General features: G+C 39.9%; 1 protein-coding gene and 1 long non-coding RNA gene across 11 annotated transcripts in view; one reads left to right on the top strand and one right to left on the bottom strand.

Moving 5' to 3' along the window:
- Window positions 1-15981, bottom strand: part of LOC106508909 (uncharacterized) — a 156082-nt gene extending 140101 nt beyond the window's left edge. For all 9 annotated transcript variants that reach the window (XR_014806494.1, XR_014806507.1, XR_014806506.1 and 6 more), the window contains exon 1: window positions 15364-15981. This is a non-coding gene — a long non-coding RNA (uncharacterized LOC106508909). The remainder of the gene's footprint in view (window positions 1-15363) is intronic.
- Window positions 15982-16066: 85 nt separating this feature from the next.
- The window catches only part of BVES (blood vessel epicardial substance), a 46068-nt gene continuing 42192 nt past the window's right edge, over window positions 16067-19942 (top strand). Inside the window, exon 1 of one of the 2 annotated variants that reach the window (XM_021087483.2) lies at window positions 16067-17473. The gene's annotated coding sequence lies outside the window, so the exon portion shown is untranslated. 2 annotated transcript variants of the gene reach the window in all.

Genomic DNA, 19942 nt, shown 5'->3' with positions numbered 1-19942 from the left:
TACATTATTATAAGAGCAACATATTACACAACAGTATGTACTTGAGTCCTCTGGTTTGATCAAGGGTATAAATATAAATGTGGTATTGGATTGCACATCTAACTGGGTTCCATGTTCTGTTAATGTTACATGTGGTTATAGAAGAAATTAATCTTCAGAAATGGTGTTTTCAAATTAATATTTTTTAATGAAAGATTAAAAAACAGTTTTTATACAAATTGGAGAAATCAATGGACCTAATCCCATTATTTTTCTTCATTCTACCAAAAATTAACACATTGTATATCAATTTAAAATACAAATAAATATCAATATCATATAGACCTATTATAATAAAATATAGGTTTAATTTGATAGAACTATATTATTTCAAGGTCAAAAAATCTTACAATAATGAAAAGATGCGGCAAGAATGAAATATTAGTTCTTTAGCACTTAGTCATCTCATTATGAGAATTACCATCATTTTAACGCTTGATTGTACATTTGCATATAATATCAGCATGGTTTCAACATAATGAAGTTTTATTATTATGCTACATTTGACTAGTTTTAAAACCTGCTAGCTATTAAAGATTGACAGGTAACTTTTTCCCCCTTGGAACTGATAATTAGTCTTGAACTCTAATTTTTCCCTTTACTCTCTTTTGATTTAAGCTTTGGCAAATTTAATAAATTTATTTTATTTATTGGATTCCCCAAATATTTGTTTCTATATAATAGTAGGATTTTTACCTCCATGTGATATAACACCAGATGTTTTGAGTCATCTAACTTGAGATTACAACTTATTCAATATAAACTTATCTTCCAAAACATATACTTACAAAACGATATATCTATTTAATACTTCATAGTATACAAAGCATCTATACATGATTTCATTTGCTTGTTCCTTGGAAGAATTCCATTTTATGGCTAAAGATTGGAGAGGTTATAATCAAACTTATAAGCTTTTGCACAACAAGGAAACCATAAACAAAATAAAAAGACAACCTACAGAATGGGAGAAAATATTTGCAAATGATACAACTGACAAAGGCTTGATTTTCAAAATATTCAAACACCTCATACAACTCAGTAACAAAAAAAAAAAAACAAACTACCCCATCAAAAAATGGGCAGAAGACCTAAACAGACATTTCTCCAAAGAGACATACAGATGGCCAATAAACACATGAAAAGATGCTCAACATCACTAATTATTAGAGAAATTCTAATCGAAACGACAATGAGATATTACCTCACATCAGTCAGAATGGCCACCATCAAAAAGTCTGTAAATAATAAATACTGGAAAGGATGTAAAGAAAAAGGAAGCCTCCTACGCTGTTGGTAGAAATATAAATTAGTATAGCCACTATGGAGAACAGTATGGAGATTACTCAAAAAACTAAAAACAGAGTTGCTGTATGATCCAGCAATCCCACTCCTGGGCGTATAACCAGACATAACTGTAATTTAAAAAAATACATGCATTCCTATGTTCATTGTAGAACTATTCACAATAGCCAATACATGGAAACACCTACATGTCCATCAACAGATGAATGGATTAAGATGTGATATATATTTGTGTGTATGTGTGTGTATATATACACACAATGGAATACTACCCAACCATAAAAAAGAATGGTGGCATTTGCAGCAACATGGATGCAACTAGAGATTCTCATAGTAAGTCAGTCAGAAAGAGATGAACACCATATGATATCACTTATATCTGGAATCTAATATACGGCACAAATGAATCTATCTACAAAACAGAAATAAACTCACAGACTTTGGAAAACAAACTTATAGTCACCAAAAGGAAAGGGTATGGAGGGATAAATTAGAAGTTCGGAATTAACAGCTAAAAACTACCATATATAAATAAACAATAAAGTCTTACTAGATAGCACAGAGAATTACATTCGATATCCTCTAATAAGTCATAATGGAAAAGAATTTTTCAAATAGGCTAAAAAAGATTAGAAAGGTTGAATAACAGATAACGGTGACACTGAACTCAAGCCAGTTCTTCCAAAGCAGTGATCTTAGACTTTTCACACTACAGTAACCATGGAGCCACTAAGTGTCTTGAAGAGAACTAAAATGCCCTTAATCTGAACTAAGGGAAAACTCAAAACTCAAATGCTAGCTACACATCTGCTGGACTTGTTAGTGAGAGCGTGAGGAATATTATTCAATCACGAACCTTTCTTCCGAGTCATCATCAACTACCTTAAGCTCAAATGCGATTTACAGGTGAAATATGCAATTAAACGTAACTCTATTTAAATGGCTATAAGCTTATGATAAGAAAGCATAGCCAAGCTTCTTCGAGGCAGTTGAAATAAGTTCTTTAAATTTTGGATCTCTCCAATTTCATTTCATATATTTCCACAGCTCATTTGAGATGTCTCCAGAAATTTTCCCAAGAAGGCTATCATGCTTTTTGTGGCGCCGCCCTGATGTTTATTACAGATAAATGAATTCAGTGATCTTTTTAGTGCTGTTTTTCTCTCTCTTTTCTGAAATGGAATAAAATTTGATGTATACTGAAACTTTGTAAACTGAAGCTTTTTCTGATAGTAGCCAGTAAGGTCTCTGACAGAGAAGATATTTTTTGATGTGGAGTAAGTGGAGGTTTCTGAAGAACAAGGAATATATCTGAAGTGGGATGTAACTTGGTTCATCTGAGATAAAAGTTCAGCCAATGCACATGCGCAATATCTATTTTTCTGAGAAAAGGAATTCTCTTTTTAACTTCCCTAGTAGTCTACATTTTGTTTACCATTTGGGAACCAGTGCCTGGCATATGACAGCTGTTTTGTAATATTTGTTATGTAGAAGGAAAGAAATTGCATCTGTTCTTGAATCTGTATCTGGATTTTAACAATGAATCCCCCTCCCAATCTGACTTCATGATGCAATGCCATCAGAAGTTTTATCATGAAATAAAATGTAAGAGGTAATAATCTTATTTTTCCTGCACATCATTTTTTTCTGCATGATGCAGAGATATTATTTCTTTAAATGACTTTCAAAGCCACATTTTTCTTGCTGATACTGTTGAAGTGAATTTAACAGCACTTGTTCAGAATTTAGCTATTAGTTTTCAGGCTTCAAGATCATTCTTTGCATTGAAAACCTGAAAGCTGATTTAGCTTAGGGGCTTTTGCATTAGTAACACAACAGATTACTGTGTTCCCTGTAAGTAATTCCATTTTAAATGATAAATAATATAACTGGCCTTTGTATTTCATTTTTCTCAAAAATTTATATAGTTTAGGAGCTCCTCTGACCTCATGTAAAGCCAGTCTCCATACTTCTGTTATAAGTACACTTTTCTATGAACAAGTCATCCCTGATCTAATGCTTAGTATATAGTAAGTGCTCATTAATTTTAAAAAGATAATAAAATGTATAGCAGGTATAAATTGAGGAGACACTGATCAGACATATGCAAAACACATCTTTCTTTGACCTCATCCTTATTCTCACACCCTCTTCCCAGTGACAACAGAAAACACTTGATCCTACCACTTAAAAGTAATTTCTTCCCATTTTAAACAGTCATTTAAAATGAACCCATTAGTCTTTCTGTTTCTCTCCTTATTCCGGGAGGTGCAGGGACAAGTTTATAAGACCTCATGATAGAACAGAAGAGGTGTTTCAGCCTCTCCCTGTCCTGTAAGTCCTTCCTGGATTGACTGCTATGTTGCTTGGTCACATGATCTCTGGGCATCCAGGATGGGGAACCCTAGGGTCCTGCAGTTGGTTCTGACTTGAGGGCTCTGTGACCCTCCCCCACTGCTGTGTCCTGACCCCAGGCAATTGCCGACCATCAGACTATTCAGTGTTTCTAAATGAATAAATGTACATCTCATGGTTAAACACCACCCCTTCTCTCCTTCCAAACCTATCTTTTCCACCTTGTTCTGTTCCATCATAAATCATTTAGGTGGTAAGTCAGGGGAGAGGAAGATATTGGTGAGAGTGAGCAGGGGTAGGGGAGAGGAGTGTCACTATTATCACTGTTATAATGGAGAGGTCATGGTAATTCTAATAAAGTAATTTTTAAGCCACGCCCAGGGCACATGGAAGTTCCCGAGCCAGGGAAGGAACCGGCACCACAGAAGTGAGCCGAGCCATAGCAATGACAATGCCAGATCCCTAAACACTAGGCCATCAGGGAACTCCAGGGATTTTTAATCTGGGAGAATATTAAATGTCATTTTGCTGTTATTTATTCCTTCTATTAGAAAGATAATATGACTGTATCATAATCAAGTTGAAGGAGAAAAAAGAAAAACATTAATTTCACTATTCTTTTTTTTTTTTTTTTTTTTTTTTTTGTCTTTTTGCCATTTCTTGGACTGCTCCTGCGGCATATGGAGGTTCCCAGGCTAGGGGTCGAATCGGAGCTGTAGCCACCTGCCTACCAGAGCCACAGCAACGCAGGATCTGAGCCGTGTCTGCAACCTACACCATAGCTCACGGCAACACTGGATCCTTAACCCACTGAGCAAGGTCAGGGATCGAACCCGCAACCTCATGGTTCCTAGTTGGATTCATTAACCACTGAGCCACGATCGGAACTCCAATTTCACTATTCTAACCCAATTTCTATTAACGTGTTGGAATATATTTCTTCTATTCTATCTCCCAGTCATAAAAATTTAAATTGAAAACACAGTTTGTTAAAATATTTAATTATTTCTTCTATTGGAGACTAATACGTGAAAGCAAATGTACTCCATTATTCCATTACCTAATATTTACTGAGTCCCAAATATACACGAACCATGTGTGAGGTACCATGAAGACATGAAAGATAAATCAAGCACACTTCCTACCCTCCAGAATCTTACAACCTTGAAGGAGAAGTAGGACTTGTAGGTCAATATGTTAAAGGCAGCAAGTAAGAAAAGTCATGATAGAGACAGAGACAAACTGCTCTGGGGAATCCATCTCTGCAATATCACTTGAAAATAGGTGGGAATCACATGCCAGCAGGCTGAGTCATCAATGATGTCGGTATGAATGTCAAGGTATTTTTAATGACTTCATCATATGGCATATTACAATGGTCATTAACAGTAATATTTTCTACTAGATGTTTTTTTCCGCTCAGCATCTATTTTCTTGGTTTTATGCACTCATTAAGCAAATGACATCATCTACAAGATTTCCTGACTCACGTTGGAACGCTCTGCTGCTTTCAGATGCCATTTTCTGAGCTTATATTCATTATACTTCTCTCTGGATAACTTAAAGTGATGTAGTCGATGTAATAAATATTAAGGAATTCCCAAGTACTTCAGTTTTTCCCATGCTCTAAAGAGAGGCGGTGACAGTCAAATCTGCATCTTTTCAAATCATGTCATTTTTTTTTTTCTCCTATGTGGGGTCGCCATAGTCTTCAAACCAGACATCATTGTCATCACTTTATGTGGGCCTAATTTTACTAAATATGTTTGATCTTGGACTAAAGTAATGACTCATCTTGTTTACCATTTTTATGCCAAATGATAAAGTTGCTGTTGTGTGGCTCATAAATATTTTATTAGTTTTAATATATGCATCAAGCCAGTGAGGTATCTTATTTTCATGGATTTATTACAACAATTTACGTAGTCGTAGTAATAAAAATTTGCATTTAAATAATTCCTTTCTCCTGGGAACTCTGAGTACTTTTGCACATCAATTAATGCTGGATGGCAGCATCATTATTCCCAGTTTTATTTTATTATTCCATCTTTATAATGCGTTGCTTTGGGGTTTTGTTTCTAGCCAATGTCAATCACTGGGCTGGCTATTATCAGTCTTCCAAAACCAGCTTTTTTTTTTTTTTTAAGGATTAATTACATAACAGATTGATATCGCTCAGTAGAAACTCCATGATTGAAAGCTCTGCTTTCACCAGATATAGATTAAAAGCTACGCCCTGGCTTCACTTTCAATCAAAATCTTATCTATACATTCAAAATTACGTGTTATTAAAAATTGTCGAGTTATTTTTCTATCATTAACACTTTTTCCTTTCTAATCACCAAATTAATCATGTAAAGGAGTTATTTATACACTAAGAAACAGTACCTTTAAAAGCATCATCTTCAGAGCTGTAGCATTTCTCTTCTCTAAAAGTGTTGCAGGAAGGGGGAGGCCTTTTCAAGGCCCGAGCGTGGGCTCTTGTCTAACACTCGAAAATGAACTGTCTGAGGGAGACATACCTACTGACAAAGCAAAAGACTTTTCTGGGAAGGGGCTCCTGGGAGGAGAGCAGTAGGGTAAGGGAACCAGTTGCTTGCAGCCTCAGATAATGAGGTTAGTTTCAGGTTGTCTCTGGCCAATCATCTTGCTTGGCTTATATTGGTCCGAGTCAGAGCCCTTCCTGGCAGCACTGGCATCTCTCGGCCAACATGGATTCCAGCGCCAAGGATTCTGGGAGGTTGGTCGTCTCCTCTCTCCTACGGGCCCCTCCCAAATCCTCCTGGTTAGTTTTCAGGGCAGCACCATGTTCTTTATTGGGTCCTCCAGTTATGAGACAACTCATGCAAGCAGTTATTATCATGCCTGCCCAAGGTAGGAGCTTTCAGTCAATGGTTCCCTAACAAAAGCAGAGGTGCTTAAAGTGGGATTCAGAGACAGGCTTCAAGGGTCTGTGAATTTCTGGAATTTCCTAAAAGGGAAAGAACAAAACACGAGAGGTCTTTACAGTGGGTGGTGCTGTTAGGAAACCATTAATGGGAACCACCTGTCTTGGTCAGGTGCAATAATAACCACTTGCCTGCACACTGTCTCACAAGAGGAGGTGCCGATAAGGAACATGGTGGTACTGGTGCTGCTGCTGGTGGTGTTGCTGCTGCTGGTGCTGCTGCTGCTGCTGCTGGTGTTGGTGCTGCTGGTGCTGCTGCTGCTGGTGGTGGTGCTGCTGAAAACTAACTCAGAGAATTCGGGAGGGGCTGAAGGAGACCCCAGTCCGTAGTGTGTCCTATCAACCTTCCTGAAGCCCTCACAGCCTCCCTGGAATCCCTCTTGGCTGAGAGGTGCACCACCAGGAAGGGCCCTGAGCCAGACCAAATATGGACACGAGCTGGATAATTGCCCAGAGACCACCTGAAACTAATACCATTCCCATACCATCTGAGGCTGCAAGCCACGTGGCAGAGAATTCTCCTGGGTTCCCTGACCTTGCTGCTCTCTGCCCAGGAGCCTCTTCCGAATAAAGTCTTTTGCTTCATCAGCACATGCATCTCCTCAGACACTTCCCAGTGTTAGACAAGAGCCCATGCTCAGGCCCTGGAAGGAAGTCCCCCCTTCCTTCAACAGTGCAAGACTTTTGAACCTGCTTCTCTGGGGGTTGGGGAGGGATCTGCCTGGGCCTGGGATTCATTTTTGTTTTGAGAATCCAACATGGGCCCGGCTTTGAGGCTTCTCTGGGAATGACTGTGAATTCAGAGCTACTTCCCTGATCCTCTTTTCCCACTTTAGAAAAAAAAAAAATATGATTCTGTTATGCTTAGTTGCTTATATTAACTTCTTTCTCTTAGAAATTACCATCAGAATGGTTAGAAAATCCTATTAAATTCTTCATCTATGGCCTTTGTTATTTTAATGTTTTAAACAAATAATTCGCAAATGTGACTCTTCTGTTTTAGAAGGAAAGTTACATGAGGAAGAATAGAGGAAATATCAGGCTTTTAGTTTCTGACCATAGTCACTGTGCACACATTTCTGTCAAATTCCAAAACAGTGAATTACTGTAACTTAGTTCTGTCAAGTGCCCACTTTCAAGAATCTATACTATTGCATATTTTATGAATTTGCTTTTGAAGCCACTATCTCATTTCTGGCTACTCCAGGGAAATCCCAAACCACTGGATATTTTAGCATTAGCCAAAGTCTTCCAATCTACAAATTTGGTTTGAAATCTCAAGTCTTGCATATGCTACGTTCAGCTATTTAAAACAAGCAAATACATAGAAGATGAAACTACATTTTTATTTCAGGTGTTAGACTATTTCAACTATTTCATCAAACGGGAGTTTTGATGATGGAAATTCTAATAATTTTTATTGATTGCGTATCATGTGCAGAACACTCGTAAGTGGAGTAAAAAGAAATATGGTTAAGCTACCAAAGTTGGATGCCAGGCATTTTTTAAAACATAGTTTCTAAAGATCAAGATAATCCTGTAAACTAAGAATTGTTTTGTTTTGTTTTGTCTTTTTTAGGGCGGCACCCGAGGCATATGGAGGTCTCCAGGCTAGAGGTCAAACTGGAACTGTAGTCACCAGCCTACACCACAGCCACAGCAACACAGGATCCGAGCTGCATCTGCAACCTACACCACAGCTCATGGCAACACCAGATCCTTAACCCACTGAGCGAGACCAGGGATAAAAACTGCGTCCTCATGGATACCAGTCAGATTCATTTCCCCTGAGCCACAACAGGAACTCCCTAAGAATTATTTTTGCAGACAAGAAATTGATGCTCAGAAAAGTTTAATAAGTGATTTGACTTTGCCCAGTTTATTAAATATAAAACCATGGTTCAAACCCAGCTGCTAATTCCAAATCCCTCACTCTTTTGACTACCTTAATAATTACTGTCCTCTTAAAGGACTGGGTCACTTTTTTTTTTAGGGCTGCACCCGTGGCATGTGGAAGTTCCCAGGCTAGTGGTCCAATCAGAGCTACAGCTGCTGACCTACACCACAGCTCACAGCAACGCAAGATCTGAGTGAGGCCAGGGATCAACCCATATCTTCATGGATCCTAGTTGGGTTCGTTACTGCTGAGCCACAATGGGAACTCCAGGACTGGGTCACTTTTTTGAGTTTTAGTTAGGTTTTGTTTCTTTTAAGGGTTGAACCATTTTGGATAAAAACTCATTGTTCAATGACTCAAATATCACTCAAATTTTAAGGGAGCCTCTCCTTAAATTTAATATTAGAAATATTTAGACAGTGTTTTACCATTTTTTTAGACTGTGGGTCTTTTGGATGCAATAATATGAAAGATTATACCTCTTCGCTTTGTTATTTCCTGTTTTTTATTTAGCCAAGATATAAACCTGTTCAGTGCATAACCTCTTCAGTTATTTTGAACAAATTAACAAAGTGAGTCAGTCTAAGCAAAAAGCAGTACCTATTAGAATGGCTAAAATCCACAAACTGATTGTATCAAATGCTAGCAAGAATGTGGAGCAACAGTAATTCTCGTCCATTGCTACTGGGACTGGAAAATGGTGTACAGCCACTTTGGAAGACCATGTGGCAGCTTCCTACAAAGCTAACAGGGTCTAATCATGCAATCTAGCAATCGCACTCCTTCGCATTTACCCAAATGAGCTCAAAACATGGGCAGACAAAAACCTACCACATGTGTTTATAGCAGTTTTAGTCATAATTGCCAAACTGGAAGAAACCAAGATGTTCGTAAGATGTTGAATGGAGAAACAAACTGTGGTACATGCACACAATGGAATATTATTCAGTGATTTAAAAAATGACCTATCAAAACACAAAAAGACATGGAAGAAGCCAAAATGAAAATTTTAGTGAAAGAAGCCAGTCTGAAAGGTCAGTATTCTGTATGAGGCCAACTATATGACATTCTGGAAAGGGCAACAGTATGTAGACAGCAAAAAAAAAAAAAAAAAAAAAAAAAAAAAAAAAAAAAAAATTTGGTGGCTGCCAGAAGTTAGGGAGGTGAGGAAGAAAAGGGTTGGACAGGGGAAGCACAGGGATTTTTACGGCAGTGAAATTATTAGGTATGACACTGTAATGGTGGCTACATGGCATTACTTAAAAAAAGAAGAAAAAGAAACTCTGCTTCCTGTACTCACAACACTTCAGACAACAAATGTGTGGGGGTTTTCTACCACCAACCCCTTCTCCAACTTCCAGATACCAAAAGGGTGTCCTACAATTCAATTCTGATTCTAACTACCCAGAGTTAGCGCAGACACCACACAAGGTCTCAGTGACATAAGACTGCCCCCACTTTGGATGCCCGTCAGAAGTAATGGGCCCACCAGGTTCATACTTCATTCTGACTCGGCTATAACTCCCACAACTTTGTCCTCTGGCTTGATAATTTGCAGTAAAAACTCAAAGAACTGAGGGAAACATGTAGACCAGTGTATTATAAAGGATGTATATGAACATCCAGATGAAGAGGTACATAGAGCAAGGTGCAGAATGTTCCCCAGTGCAAGAACCTCTGTCCCGTGGAGCTGGGGTGTGCCACCCTCCCAGCACATGGCTGTATTCACCAACCCAAGCTCTCAAAACCCCTTAGTTTATGGATTTTTTTTTTATAAGCTTCATCATGTCAGCATGATTGATTATTAACTCAATCTCCAGCCTCTCTCCCTCCCCCTGAGGATGGAGGGTGGATGAAAGTTCCAAGCTTTGTGGCTTGGTCTTTCTGGTGATGTGGCCCCATTCTGAAGCTATTCAGAGGCCCACTCAGAGTCACCTCCTTAGAACAAAACACACTCCTGTCACCCAGGAATTTCCAAGGCATTAAGGAAGCTCTGTGTAAGGTTCTCCTATCACCCCATTACTCAGGAAATTATGAAGGAGCCCTATGTCAGGAATTGGGGATGAAAGACTAGATATTAGAACAAAAGATTCTCCTAGCACCCAGTCAGTCAGGAAATTACAGGGTTTTAGGAACGCTGCTTCAGGAACTGGGAGAAGATACCAAATATATATTCCTTATTTATTTCACCGGTGGATACGTGACAAATACATTTGGCAAAACCCAAAGAACTGTACAACACAAAGACAGACCCTAATGTAAACTTTCGTTAATAATTATGTAACAATATGGGTTCTTTAATCATGACACATGTTATCATGCTAATGCAAGATGTTAATAATTGGGGGATCTGTGAACTGAGGAAAAAGGGGGTATATAGGAGCTTTCTCTACTATCTGCTTAATCATCTATGAACCTAAAACTGCTCTAACAAAACCAAGTCTATTAATTTTTTTAAAAAGGAAAATAAATTTTAATAGAGCTAATAAAGTTGGTTGTCGAACAGGTCAATGAAAAAGTTAATGTAACATTTAATAACATGATAAGCTAAGGTGCAGAAAGAATCTAATCAAAAGGAAACTCTCCTACATTGTTGGTAAGAATGTAAATTTGTGCAGCCACTATGGAGAACAGTATGGAGGTTCCTCAAAATACTAAAGACAGAGTTGCCATGTGATCCAACAATCCTACTCTTGGGCATATGCTCCCCCTCCAAAAAAAATTCGAAAAGATGCATGCACCCTTGTGTTCATTGCAGTACTAATTACAATAGCCAAGGGGAGTTCCCATCATGGCGCAGTGGTTAACGAATCCGACTAGGAACCATGAGGTTGCAGGTTCGGTCCCTGCCCTTGCTCAGTGGGTTAACGATCCCGCATTGCCCTGAGCTGTGGTGTAGGTTGCAGACGCGGCTCGGATCCCGCGTTGCTGTGGCTCTGGCGTAGGCGGGCGGCTACAGCTCCGATTAGACCCCTAGCCTGGGAACCTCCATATGCCGCGGGAGCGGCCCAAAGGAATAGCAAAAAAAAAAAGACAAAAAAAAAAATTACAATAGCCAAGACATAGAAGCAATCTAAATGTCCATCTACAAAGGGATGAAGAAGATGTAATGCACATATATATATGATGGAATATTACTCAGCCATAAAAAAGAATGAAATAATGCCATTTGCAGCAACATAGATGGTCCTAGAGGTTATCATACTAAGTGAAGTCTGAAAAAAAAAGACAAATACCATATGATGTGACTTATATGTGTAATCTAAAATACGGCACAAATGAACTTACCTACCAAACAGAAACAGACTCATAGACATAGAAAACAGACTTATGATTGCCAAGGAGGCAAGGGGGTAGGGGAGGGATGGATTGGGAGTTTGGGATTAGCAGGTGCAAACTATTATATGTAGAATAGATAAACAAGAAGGTTCTATTGTATAGCACAAGAAACTATATGCAATATCCTGTGATAAACCGTAATGGAAAAGAATATGAAAAGAATGCACACATACACACATATATATAACTAACTTTGCTCTACAGCAGAAACTAATACAACATTGTAAATCGACTATATGGCAATAAAATAAAAAATTTTAAAAAGAAAAAAAAATCTAATCAAATCACTGTTTAATAGGTGATCAGAACTCTCTGCTATGAGACCATACCAGAAGAAGCCACGGTCTCTGTGCAATTGGGACTAACATACAAAAGAAAGTCTACACTGATGTAAACCATGGGCAGATAGAGATGAGGAAAGTAATGCTATACACTTTCAAAACCAGTGACTCCCTCAGGTCTTGTTTTATTTTCACAGAGTTTATTCTGTCTGAACTTGGAAATCTCATCATGGTTATGTCCAAGTTATAAAAGCAAACTAAGATGTCCATAGAGAAATAAAGGTAGAAGTAACTGTTTATGTCAATCTAAGCTGTACTAGCTGGCACTCTTGCAGAGGAGACAGGCTGCCCTGTATTTTGTTATTTATGCTTCATATCCTTTTCATTCTACGCTTCGATGCAAGTTACCTTCTTGCCTCACATTCGTTTTCAAATAGTGCTCAGAATCGTTCAATCTGAGCAGCAGGAGGACACCAGGGAGACTAGGGCACTCCCAAACCTGAGTTTTTATGTCTAGAATTCTTACTTTTCATTTTATAGAACTGGTACTCATATATCAATGATGAGAAATTTAAACATAAAATGTATGCTTTTAATCCTTAAATGGGTTATAGTCACGTAGGGGAGAGCTTTAGTTCAGTCTCCTGTCTCTGTGGAACACAGACTCAGCCAAAGCAGACTCTATCCAAGTTCGGGATGCAAGTCTTACGATACTGAATCCAGTACTCTTTTCATAAAAGTGCACGATCTTGAAAGGATCTAAATGCCTTAGATCTTAACCTGTCCCGTAAGGAGTGAGTTCATCCTCTAAGAGCTGACTCCATAACCGCACCTCTGGAGTCTGATATTCCAGTCTGCAAAGCCAGAACTGGGCTCTACAATTTTAGTAAATATGAGTTTAAATTATTACAAAAGTAACATGTAATCATCATAGAAAATTAAACAGAAGAAGCAGGAGGAGGGGGTGGTGGAGGGATGGACAGAGAGTTTGGGATTAGCAGATGCAAACTATTACACATAGAATGGATAAACAAGGTCCTACTGTACAGCACAGGGAACTATATTCAATATTCTGAGATTTAACCATAATGGAAAAGAATATGGCGTTCCCACTGTGGCTCAGTGATAACGAACCCAACTAGTATCCCTGAGGATGCAGGTTTGATCCCTGGCTCCGCTCAGTCAGTCAAGGATCCAGCATTGCCATGAGCCGAGGCACAGGTCACAGACATGGCTCAGATCCCACATTGCTGTGGCTGTGGTGCAGGCCGGCAGCTGCAGCTCCAATTCAATCCTAGCCCGGGAACTTCCATTTAGGGCGAGTGTGGCCCTAAAAGGACTCTCTGTCTCTCCCTCTCTCTGTCTGTCTGTCTCTCTCTCTATATATATATACTTTAAAAATGTATAAATAGATATATGTATAACTGAATCACTTTGCTGTACAGCAGAAATTAACACGGCATTGTAAATCAACTATACTTCAATTTAAAAAAGAAGCAGGAGGAAGAGCAGAAGTTAGAAGATGAAGAGGGAGAGAGGAAGGACGGGAGAGAAGAAAGGAGGGAGATAAGAGAGAGGGGGAGAAGGTGGAAAGGAAGGAAGGAGGGAAAAATGAAAAATCATTTATAATCTCAACACTCTGAGGCAAGGAACATAAGCATTTTAGTCTTTTAACATCATGGATGAGTTGTCATGTTCTTCTCACTCTTGTAACTTGCCTTTTTCTATTTAACATCTTTGTACAGGAGGCAGTGTAGGCAGTGATAGAAGGTGGCAGAAACTATATAGGTAGCGGACGAGAGTGTAAGTTCCAGAACTACACTGCCCGGTTAACATCCTGGCCCAGCTTCTCACTAGCTGTGTGAGCCTGAGCAGCCTACTCGACCTTGCTGTTATCTTAGTTTCCTGGCTATAAAATGGAGATTAATAACAGAAGCTACTTCTTCACAGAGTTTTCCATGAGGATTCAATGGCTTAATATATCTGAACCATGTATAATACTGCCTGGCACAAAATACATCCTCTATCAAGGGGCAGTACACTTTTTTTCAGTAAAGACCCAGATTGTAAATATTTTAGGCCTTGCAAGTTCATATAGTTTCTGCCACAACTCCTCAATGCTGCCTTTTGGCACAAAAGCAGCCATAAATGAACGAGCGTGGGGCTGGGTTCCAGTTAAACTTTATGGACAGTGAATTTGAGTTTCATATCGTTTTCACATGTCATGAAATACTCTTCTTTTGGTGATTTGGACCATTAAAAAATGTAAAAACCATTTTAGCTCATGAGCTGTGCAAAAATCGGCAGTGGACTAGGCCTTTGAGCCAGAGTTTGCTAACCTCTGTTCTATATAATTAGCAGATGTTATTATGTCTCTAATATCTGTTTATAAATCAATTTTAATGGCTGCTTAGAACAAGATTGTTTGGATGTCCTATAATTTACTTAGTCCCCTATAGTTAGAATTTAGATTATTTCCAGTGTTTGTCATTATAAGCCATCCTCAAATATCCATGCAAAGATAGATTTATGCACATTTATTACTAAACCTTACTTAATATGTACGTAGTGGTAGCTATCAAAATGGCTGGCCAAGCAGCTAAAAAGAAAAAGACTCTGAAGAAGCAGCCTTGAAAATGAATCTTGGGCCGTTAGAGCAAATTTCAAATGTGAGAGACAGAGCTTTGTAAGTAGAATATATATTCACATACATAGAATTTACTATGTACCACACACCATTCTAAGCCTCTTATATATATCTAGCCATTTAGTCCTCAACACAAGAGGAAACAGACACAGAAAAGCCACGTAACTTCCCCAAGGTCACACAGTCAGTTGGTAGCAGAGGCAGGATTCAAACCTGGCCTGTGCAGCACTATCGCCCAGGTTCTTGAAGACGCTGCTTCTCCACTAGACAGACTTGGCGCGTGTGCACACCCAGGTACTCACTTTATAACGTACTTGTGGTCTTTAGGTCATGTTTGGCACGCAGGAAAAACCTCATCTTCTTATAATCAGCACAAATTCTATCCGTCCACGGGACACTTCTGGCTGGAAACTGAATGCCTAGCTAACCTTACTTACTCTTTTGTCCTCCAACTCCTCCCCTATACCAATTCTTCATTAATTCACCCAGCATTCCTCACCCAAAAGAACGATCCTCTATAAAAGTAATGATGGATTGGACCATACTTTCATACCTTGGTTTTCAATGCCAAACACACGTGCCAGATTCAGATGGAGCTTTGCCTACAGCTGAGGGCCAGGCGCCTCCACGAGAATGTAAATTTCGGATAAGTATCCTCCTTCTATGGAAATAAAACCGTGGCTCAGGTCGACGCGCCCTTCCAAGTGCCCCTGCAGCAGCAGGGCTGGCTTGCTCCCGCTCCTTGCCGGGTCCCCGGAGGCGCTGTCCCGCGTCCCTGTGGACCAAACGGCCAACCTTCGCTGCCATGCTCGGACGCCGATTGCGCACTCTCCCGGTTCTTCCGGCTTGTGCGGAGATGCTGGCGTTTGTCCCAGAAAGGAATTGTGCGAATGGGTCGTTTGATTTTGTGGGGAAAAGAAGGATCTAGTTCTTCTATTCCTGATTGCTCTCTCTGCGAGAACCCTGTTGCTCGAGTTATCCCCGCGGAGATGAGCAACCAACGCCGCTGACCCCAAAACGTTCCTCGCCCCCCACTCATGCCCAAACAAGGACAGAACCGAGAAGTAGGGAGGAAACCAGGAAAGAAAGAAGCGGGTGTTTCAAATGTACCACGCTTGTGCAGACGCGGCGGCGACTTGGAAGAGCCGGGCGGGGAGTCCTGGCCAAGGCCGGGGACTCCGCCCGCCGGGGGGCGCCGGGGCGCCGGGCGCGTGCGCGGTGCGGCCCCAGCCCTGGCTGCGGTCTCCGCTATGCCTATTTTAGTCAAAGCCGCTGCCAGCGCTGGGACCCGGCATCCGCGCAGCAGCCTTCTGACCCGCGGATCCGCCGAGGCTTTCGCGTCTGGCGCCCGTCGAGCCGTCGCGTCCGTGTCCCTCGCGTCCCGCCGCTGACTCCCCAAACTTTGGCCAGCGCCGCCCAGGCTCTGCTCCAGGGACTAGCCAGGTAAGGAGCGGGAGGCGCAGCTGTCGGCGGCTCCCCCAGCGCGCCCGGCTGTTTGCAGCCCAGCTCTCCCCCGGCTAAATCGGGAACCGAAAGTTGGATCCCTGCTCGGTTGGGAGCAACTTTGCACTCCCGGGCAGCGGCTGCCTGTTTTCCAAGCCTCGGCCGCCGGGATCCCCGCCCTCGCCTTTCTAGCCGCGCCTTCCCGGGGTTCCCTGTCCTTGGAAGCCGCCCTTCACCCCGGTTTTGGGCTTCGCCCTCAGAGACCCTCAGGTGTCAGCTGCCGCCACTCGGGTCTGACAGCGCCAGCGTCCTCGGGCGCTCCGGCCTCATCGGGTGGCCATTCCCGCGCTCTGCTGCCCTCAAGCCGTGGATGAGCCTGGCCTTTCCTCTCCCGGCGAGGCTCCCGGGGCTCCCGGTCCGCGAACCTACTACGGCTCCTCCTCGCCCCCTGTAGGGCCGCTAGGCGCACGGTACCGCCCGCCCTGGCTTGGCGCAGGGAATGCGAAGTGGGTCAAGGCGCTCACTACCCACACCCCGGAGCCCGAGAGCTTCGGGTCAAGAAGAGCTGACACTGACCCTCTCTCATTAAGGAGCAAGGTGAACAGGGCGCCTGGGGAGCGCAGATAGCTGGAGAACCCGTGATCCACCCGCGCCTTCATTTTTGAGGCTTTAGGAAACCGGTTGCTGGCCGGACAAGTCCCAGAAACTGTTGGCTTTGAGGCAAGAATAAGTGTGAAAAGACTCTTAGCAACTTAATGCCTTTTGCCATTCCGAAGATATGCCAAGGTTCAGTTAGAATTGCAGAATGAATTGAGCGAGTCTACCAGCACCACTTTTGCTCACCGCTGTTACCTTTTTCAATTCTGTAGGTTGGTGAAGGGTTAATGTTAGTTCCGCCTTTATCTGTTCAGCCCTGCACACACCTATTTGAAAACCAGTAGATATACAGGACTTTACTAGAACAGGGACTTTAAGGAATTTGACTCCGGGAACTAATAGGAGAAAGAAAATTTGCCTTGATTTCGTCAAAATTAATCTGAACGTTTGTCAACTTACCTGTCTAACTTTTCCTTGTTAGATCAATTCGTTCTCAGCATAAAGGATAGTTCAGCTTAAGCCACATAATTCCTTTAAGTAGTGGTCAAAAGAAGCTGAAATCGGCAAGATCCGATCGATATTTATTGACAATAGGTTACTGGTGTTTCAAAATAGAGACACAGGTAAGTATACATAGGTAAATAATAGACTTTGTATGTTATAAACATACAAAAATGAATCATATATTATGTTAATTACTATGCAATATGTAATACATAGAGAAAATAAAATGAATATATGGACTATATATTTTTAATACATTGCGGTGCATCAAAATGTGTTGTAGGATTATCTCATCTTTTAAAGATTCATATTACTGTGTCCTTGGTTCTTGGGTTAGTAGATCATAGTTTTCCTGTCATTTCTCTTGACCAGAAATTAATTCTTTAGTGCCACTTGGAGAACTTTTAAAAGCTTGAAATTTAATTACAGTGGTTTAGTTGGCAGTAGGTGTAATAAGTGAATCTAAAGGGGAATATGTATTCATTAACTGACTATAGAAATATGAGTTAGAGCCACAGACTAGTAAAACTGGGAGGGCTTTCAAAGATAACATATCCAGTTGTCTCAATTCCGAGGAAAAAGGTGACCCAAGGAGCAGAAGTGACTTCCCCTGGCTTATGTGTCTCCCTGGGGCTTGTGGTATAGAACCTCACCCTCTCAACCTCAGGAAGGCTTGGTACTCTCTTGTCTTTACCACTGAGGTTTGGGGCGACCGAAAAGTAATTTCCAAAAGTGTTTGTCATTCTTTTGTAACTTCTTCCATATGGCTTTCACGTCTGCCTCTGGCATTCTCTGCAGAGTCTAGGCCTTGGATATACCTAGACGAATGTGACACTGTCCCTGCCCCATAAAGAACATAGGGTAATTAGAGGAACAAATGGGACAGTGGGAGTGAAAGCACCTTCTAAACTGCCTAGAAATGGTAATTATTATTAGCTTACATAATGCTAATGCATAAGCTAATGTTGACATCATGAGTATTGCAGGACATTTAATATCATTCTTCCTCCTGAAGAAATGATGAGATTGAGTCTGGCTTGGTTCTTGAAAACAAACTTTTTATAAATTGAGTTTTTGAAATAATGATGCCTCCCCATCCCAATAGGCTTATATTTTTATTGTCTCAAACATTTGGAAAGAAGGGGATTAAGAAGGGAATATAGCCAGTATTTTATTATAACTATAAATGATAGCCTTTAAAAATTGTAAATCACTAGATTGTGCACCTATAACTTATGTAATACACATCAAGTATACTGACGTGAAAAAAACACTTGGAAAGTAGTTGAACTTTTATGATTTCTTTCCTTTTTGTACCAAATCTATATCTAATTCAGCTATTTCTCGTATTTATGATCTGTTTTAGAATTATAGAAAGAGCTCTTTAATTGACTTGATCATTTCATTCATAATTTATAAATTTGGGTATGTATGTTTTTCCATTATCTTAAGAGATATGGAATTATTTCACATTAATCTGTTAACATCCTTTCAAAAGGCCCAACCCAATGCAATTTATTCTACCACCTAAAACCTTTAGTTTTTTTTTGTTTTGTTTTTTTTTGTTTTGTTTTTTTTTAGTAATAAAAAAAATGGAAAAGTAAGGCTTATGGCACACTCTTCTTTGGAAAGAAATTCATATTTCTAAATTCAATCTAAAGGTATTTTGGGTCCCTGTTTGGAATTCTTTCTCTGAAACAGAGCAATTCAAACATTCTGTAAAACTACATAATTTTTGACAGGGGCCAATTTGTATAATTAATAATAGGAAGAGTTTTTTTAAGTACCAGGGAACAAAGACAGATCATATAGTCAGGAAATAATGGCCCTTTGCATTAAGGCTTAGGTAGGCATGTGTAAAATGTATATTCTTTGAAATGTATTTGCTACAGATTCTAATACTAAGTAGGCAAATGTACATTCACGACTCCTCCTCCATGTAAGGAAATTTACTACTTTCCAATTTGTGAGATGCTACCAGTTAGAATTTTTATGGGAAAGAAAGTAGATTTTTATTTATTATTTTTAGATCTTTAGGCAGGTAGAGAAGGAGTAAATGTAAAGTCTCTCTCTACAGAGACTCTCTATAAATAAATAATGTATTTACCATGTGCATATGCGAGAACATGGAATGTATATATGTATTACATAGTGATTTAACAACAGCATAAAATTAGAACCTTCCAAATATCCTAAGCCTTCAAATAGTAAATAATAGGGTGTTAATTTTTTTTGAAAGTATGAAAAAAAATCTGTTTTTCTAGTTATTTTTCCTGTGTTTGGTTGGAGTCAGTGTCACCAGTGGGACTATGATGGAAAGCTATGATAAATAACTTTGTAATTGCTGTGGTTTATGAACATTGGTTTTTGTCTTTGAGACTAGTTAATTCCCTTATTCCTCTCTCCTCCAAGTACGTTTAGATACAAGTATATAAATATATGGAGATATATATCTATCTATAGACATATATCTATGTCAAGGAATAGTAGTACACTATGCTAAGTATTTTATATATTTCATTTAATCATAAAGTCAGTGAAGTATTATCATTAACTGATAAGGATATATTTAAAATGTGACAGAGCCG

This window comes from Sus scrofa, chromosome 1 (assembly GCF_054392235.1).
Source record: "Sus scrofa isolate SSC_HxYL_T2T_F1_AM1 chromosome 1, Sscrofa_HxYL_maternal_Yorkshire_Landrace_v2.0, whole genome shotgun sequence".
NCBI lineage: Eukaryota > Metazoa > Chordata > Mammalia > Artiodactyla > Suidae > Sus > Sus scrofa.
The sequence above is the reverse complement of the archived record's forward strand: the minus strand, read 5'-3'. Positions and strand labels throughout refer to the sequence as shown.